This window comes from Arachis hypogaea, chromosome 5, assembly GCF_003086295.3.
Source record: "Arachis hypogaea cultivar Tifrunner chromosome 5, arahy.Tifrunner.gnm2.J5K5, whole genome shotgun sequence".
Classification (NCBI taxonomy): domain Eukaryota; kingdom Viridiplantae; phylum Streptophyta; class Magnoliopsida; order Fabales; family Fabaceae; genus Arachis; species Arachis hypogaea.
In genome coordinates, this window is record NC_092040.1 from 47,074,437 (window position 1) to 47,081,236 (window position 6,800).

Consider the following 6,800-nt stretch of genomic DNA (forward strand, 5'->3'; position numbering starts at 1 on the left):
GCCCGGATGAGCTCGAACCCCCGTAAATATTCACCAGTGAGGGTGATGTATATGGATCATGTTTATGATCAAGTTTATAACGAGTATAACTCGAATTTGGGGATGCACGATAGAGGGACAGTCCAATGGTTAGCGACCAGGACTTGTCGGGTTGGCTATATAACCGACAAGATGATATCATCGGCCGCTAGGGACAGGCATTCATCATATGCATACTATGTGGATTGTTTGAGATTGCCTATTTGACTGCATACTACTTGCTAATTGTCTAAATGTCTTAACTGCTCCTACTTGTATATTCTTTGTCTGATATATCTGTGTTTGCTATAATATACTCCTGCTGGTGGTTGGGAGGATTGAAGGAATTGGAAAGGGAAGTATTAGTTAGACTGAAGAATCTTTAGTCAGATGCCCTTTATGGTTTAGCTTGTTTATAAGCCTTGATATTATTTGGAGGAAGTTCTAGGATTGCCTTCGGCTTTCCTCTATTATTATGTATTATATATGTGGAAGCTGTTACCTGCTGGGAACCTCTGGTTCTCACCCATGCGGATTTTGTGGTTTTCAGATGCAGGACGTGAGGTGTCCCGCTGATGCATGCTGGAGACTTCTGTTATTGCGAAGATCCTTTGTTCTTGGGGCTATGTTTTAGTTTATATGTTTTGTTTAGTTACTTTTATCTCCATTAAATAATACAAACTGTGATGACTCCTCTTATGGGAGGCTTTGGAGAATAGGTTTTTGTATTTGTGTCCCTTTGGGTTTCCTTTGGGGTTTTCCTTATTTTATCATATGTATATATTGTTATGCTCGGACCGGTTATCTTCGCATCCGGATCTTGAGTCTTGATATTCCTGTTTTTGACACTCTTTTGTATATATATAGTCTCGCGTTGGCTATCCTTTTTCGTTATGTTATCGATCGGAGTGTTGCGCTTTAAGGTTGCGGTTTTTGTTTACCCCTTTTTCTACAAAGGCTCCTAGTTATAATCAATTATTCATACTATTATACGTACTAATTTTTATTTTAGAGGTCGTAATACCTTGCCATCTCTGAATTATGACTTAAGCATAAGACTCTGTATGGTGGGGTGTTACATTTCACATAAGCCCTCATAAAAGATATCCAACTGAGTCCATTTAGAGAACATGTCCGGAGGGCATTGCCTAGTCAGTAGCTTAAATCTCTCCCAATCTTCATAAAGGGTCTCACCATCTTTCTGTCTGAAAGTCTGAACCTCCACCCTTAGCTTAATTAGCTTTTGAGGTGGGAAAATTTTAGTCAGAAATCCAGTGACAACCTCATCCCAAGTATCCAGACTCTCCTTGGGTTGAGAATCTAACCACAGCTTTGCTCTATCCTTCACAGCAAATGGGAAGAGCATGAGTTTGTACATCTCAGAATTCACTCCATTGGTCTTCACCATATCACAAATCTATAGGAAATCAGAAATAAATTGATTTGGGTCTTCTTGAGGGAATCAATGATATTGACAATTCTGTTGCACAAGAGTAACTAGCTGTGGCTTCAGTTCAAAGTTGTTTGCAGCAATAGGAGGCACCACAATACTTTTGCCAAAAAGATCTGTATTAGGAGTAGTGTAAGAGCAAAGCACTCTTCTAGGTTGCTCATTCCCATTCAAATTTTCTATATTAGCATTAATAGCATTATTATGATCCATAGTGGACTCTACAGCCTTGTAAAGTCTTGCTTTTTGCAAAAACCGCCTCAAAGTCCTTTCAGGTTTAGGATCAAAGTCTAAAAGAGGTTCTTTGTCCTTGTTTCTGCTCATGAACAGACAGAAGACAAGAAAAGATGGGATTCTCTACGTCAGAGTGTAGAGAACTCCCAGTGAGGTAACCTGTGTAAAGAAATAAAATAAAAATACTAAATAAAATAAACACTAAAATACAAAAATTACTATTAAAATAGGACAAAAAATTTGAAATTATTAAACCAAATAATTAAGAAAAATTAAAATAAAAATAACTAGAGAACACTAAACTTAATTTCAGAAATTAAGGAAAAATAAAGCCAGAAAAATTTGAAGATTAAAGTGCAAAGATTAAATAAATTCAAAGCTAAAACACCTAATCTAAGCAATCAAACAACTAATAGTTGCTAATCACTGTCAACCCTTGGCATCGGCGCCAAAAACTTGGTGCAGTATTTATAACCCACAAACTAACCGGCAAGTGCACCGGGTCATACCAAGTAATACCTCAGGTTAGTGATGGTCGATCCCACGAGAATTGATGGACTAAGCAACAATGGTTAAGTGATTTACTTAGTTAGACAAACAGAAAATGGTGTTTTGAGAGTTTAAAAGCATAAATAATAAATTCAAAATATCAGAAAGCAAGCAGAAAATGAATTGTGAAATATATATGAGAAAACAGTTAAGGTTTCAGAGATATCTATTTTTCGGATTGACTTTTCTTACTAATTATTTTAATCATGCAAGATTTAATTCATGGCAAACTATATGTGGCTAAAACCTAATTCCTTAGACCTTTTTAGTCTCCTCTAAAATTCATCAACCGCTAATTCCTTGGTCACTTAATTCCAATTAGAGGGTGAAGTTCAATTCAAGTTTATATGCCACAGAAACCCTAATTACCCAAATATAAGAGGATTATATGTCACGTATCCCGTTAAGTCTAGATAATCAGAAGTTTAGGAGAAATTATTTTCAAGCTGTTGTTCAAGTCAAGCGCTTTTCCAAGTTATACAAGAACTCAATTAGAACCAAGGTCATACTTCCGTTCCACCCAGATTCATAAAATAAAGAACGAAAACAATTCTTGAAATATAAATCAGTACATGAATTAAAATAGAAAAGTAATATTATCAATCCATACAATAGACAGAGCTCCTAACCTTAACAGTGGAGGTTTAATTGCTCATAGTTCAAAGAGAAAACTAGGATTCGTAAAAACTGTAAATTGCGGAATAAGGTAGAAAAGAAGAGAAGAACCCGAAGGGCTGATTCTTTTCCCTTTTATATCTAATCCTAATTAATGTAAAATATATTTCCTAAAAACTAAATAATATCTTTTCCTAATTATCAAAATAATAAAAGTTTAAATCAAAACAAAACAACTGATCCGTGCAGGCCTTTGAACGAGATTGGGGACCACCAATTGCACTAGGGTTGGAGCCAAACTTAGAATGATCCAACTTTGGCATGGACAAGGTAGAGGATTCCCTTTTGTTTCTTGGCTTGTAGCGCCAAACTTGGAAGGATCCAAGTTTGGTGTGAAGGATGTGCACGTATCTTCCCTTAGAGACTTCATGCTAGCGCCGAACTTGGAGGGAGTCAAGTTCGGTGTGGACTAGGCAGAGAATTCCATGGGCTTTCCTTGAGTTGGCGCCAAATGTGGAGTAACCCAAGTTTGGCGTGGGATGGTACGTGTGGCTTTCTTTGGAGACTTCATATTGACGCCAAACTTGAGCTAGTGGACATCATATAATCCCTTGGAAATTCTTGTGTTGAAGCCAAACTTGGGAGATCCCAAGTTTGGTGTGAGGAAGCAGCTTTGCTTTCTTGGGGCTTTTTGAAGTGGCGCCAAACATGAATATCTCAAGTTTGGCATGGAGGTGGCAGCCTTGCTTTCCAAGTTCTCCCTGCTTGGTCTTTGGCTCCAACTCTGTCAAATTCGTCTAAAATGCTACCTGAAATAAACAGAATTGCACACAACTCAGTAGCATTCATAGTGGCTAAAATATATCAAATCTTGATTAAACTTAACAATTCAAGTGCAAATTCACTAAGAAAAGATAGAGAGGATACTCACGCATCAGTTGCTGTTGAATTGACATAAATCGGTTGGGTTGTATGAGGAGTTATGATATGTGTATATATATATAAAGTGATGAGTAACGATCGGATTTCTATCGGTAGAGAAATTCACAAATATAATCGCGTTGTAAGTATAATTTCTAAACCAACAGAGAATCCTTTCGTGCAAAAGTTTTGGTTGTCACAAGTAACAAACCCCTAATAAATAATAACCGAAGTATTTAAACCTCGGGTCGTCTCTCAAGGAATTGCAGGGAAGTGTTCTTATTATTGGTTATGTAAAGGTATATTTTGGGGTTTTTAAAAGGTTTGAACAAGTAATTTAATTGATAAGAAAAATAAATTAATAATTAATAAAAACTATTGGCAAGGTATAAGAAATTGAAGTCCTATCCTAGTTATCTTTATCAGGTGTGATGACAATTGGATTCTACTCCCACTTTAGTTAATCCTTATTAAATAAAGGAATTTCAAGTGGACTAATTAATTTGATCCTCAAGTCCTGGTCAACTCCTATGAAAAGACAAGAGTTATTGGAGTACAAATTAATCAGCCAGGAATTCCAATTTCAATCAGCAGCTGAGTTTGATAACTCAAGTGTTACTAATTACTTAACCAAAGCCAAAGGGGAAAATAAATCTAAATTAAATTAAAAGCATTCATAAATAAAATAAGGAAAAAAAATCAAATCTGAAATACCTCAATTTATATTAATTAAGAAAATCCTAACATGAATGGTTCATAAGCCAATTTGGCAACACAAGTCAAATACAGGTAAAAGCATTAGAATAAATAAAGGTAGAAGAAAAAATAAAGTAAAGTAAAGGAGTATTAAACTTGAAATTGAAAAGACGAAGAAATTCTAAATCCTTTAAGGAGAATCCTAATCCTAAATCCTAAGGGAGAGGAGAGAACCTCTCTCTCTAAAACTACATCTAAAAACTAAAATTGTGAATTATGAATTGTTATTGACGAATGGATGGATTCTCCACTTTATAGCCTCTAATCTGTGCTTCTGGACTTGGATCTGGGCCAAAAGAGGGTTCAGAAATCGCTAGGAGCGTTTTCTGCAATTTTTACACGTGGCGTCTGTCACGCGTACCCGTGGTTCACGCGTTCACGTCATCTGGAGTTTTGCTCTTCCGCGCGTCCGCGTTAGTCATGTGTCTGCATCAATTGTGTTCTACTCAAGGCATGCGTCCACGTCATCTATGCATGTGCGTCGTTTGTGTTTTGCGCTAAGCACGCGTCCGCGTCGTCCACGCGTTCACGTCGCTGCTTTTTCTTCAAAACTCCATTTTTGTGCTTTTCTTCCAGTTTTGTATGTCTCCTTTTTGTCCTCTAAGTCATTCCTGTCCTATGAAACCTGAGAATACTTAACACACAAATCACAATATCGAATGGTAATAAAGGATAATTAAAGTTAATATTTTTAAAGCATCGGAAACATGTTTTCACATATATCATAAAATGAGGAAGGAATAGTAAAATCATGCAATTTACATGAATAAGTGGGTGAAGATTTGATAAAAAATACTCAATTTAAGAACAATATGACTCATAAAATAGGGGTTTATCAATGAGTTGATGATTGTTGTTGAATTTGGTAGGAATTTATGTTAAATTTGTTGAATAGATTGTAAGGTTTTGAATGTTGGAAAATTGGAGCATTTGGGATTGTTATGGGTGTGAAATCTTTGGCTTGGAATTGAGAACTTTGGTAAACTAGAGATTTCATAAACTTTGGTTAAAACTTATTTTTGACCAAATTCAGCAGGTCATAACTTGGCTTCTGGATCCCCAAACTTTGTGAAATTAATTTTGAAAGAAAATTGGGTTTGTGAAGTTTACAATGTTTGAAGAATATACTAAAAATGATTTTTTATAAAAAAAAGTTATGTGCATTTGAAGTTTGGGTTTAAAAACATAATTTTGCAGAAAATCAGGATTTTTGGTGTGTGTGCATACGAACACTATACAGACCAGAGTGTTGGTGAGACTCGTGCGTATGCATGCGGAGGTGTGCATCACCTTGGAAATTTCACAAGTTGTGTGTACACATACTATGATGCGTACGCATACGAAGGGAAGTTCGTCTAGTGTGTGCATACACACGATGTCCTGTTTCACACTAAAACTCTATTTTAACTAGTTGACCTTCCCGACTAGCTTGTAAAACTCCGAAACTACTGTTTTGTTAAAAATTCACAATTTTGAAATTACAAACCATTCCTCTAGTTTTTCTAAACCTCTGTAACTATCATTTGAGATTCCTTAGCTAGTATTTGGGCTTTTGGGGTGAGAAAGAGTGTACTTGTAAAATAAAAGAGGTAGTTTCTATTTTGTATTTAGAGTTGGAGACTTATGGTTATAGAGTACTATGAGAAGGGTAAATAGAGTAGTTTTGCAAAGTGTATTGAGTTGATTGATGAGCGGATATTTTATAGGCTTTTTTTGGCATCATTTTCATATAGTTTTTAGTATGTTCTATTTAATTTTTATTAAGTTTTCATAGGTTTTAGTGTTAAATTCACATTTTTGGATTCTTCTTTGAGTTTGTGTGTTTTTGTACAATTTCAGATATTTTCTGGCTAAAATTGAGGAGCTGGAGCAAAAGTCTGATTTAGAGACAAAGAAAGCACTAAAAATGCTATCTGGATCTGACCTCCTTGTAGTCAAAAGAGCTTTTCTAGAGCAATAGAAGTCCAAATCAAGTGTTCTTAACGGCTTTGGAAAGATGACTTTTAGAGCTTTTCAGCAATGTATAATAGTTCATACTTTTCTTCAGAATAGAAGGCCCAAAACTAGCATCCAATGCCAGCCTCCTGCCCCCCTTTCAGCGTCCAGCACCCAAGGAGAAGAGACCAGCGTCCAAACGCCTAAAGGAGACCCCCTAGCTAGCATTCAACGCCCTAGAGGCCTCCTAGCATGTGGATCTCATCAAAGCTCAGTCCAAACACTCACCAAGTGGGCCCCATAAGTGGATTTTAGCACTAAA

The 6,800-nt window shown here is 36.2% G+C and overlaps 1 non-coding gene across 1 annotated transcript; it reads left to right on the plus strand.

Moving 5' to 3' along the window:
* The first annotated feature begins 1,145 nt into the window (after positions 1–1,145).
* LOC112804358 (small nucleolar RNA R71) lies at positions 1,146–1,251 on the plus strand. Its single transcript, XR_003202967.1, has one exon. It is a non-coding gene; the product is annotated as a small nucleolar RNA R71 (small nucleolar RNA).
* Positions 1,252–6,800: the final 5,549 nt, after the last annotated feature.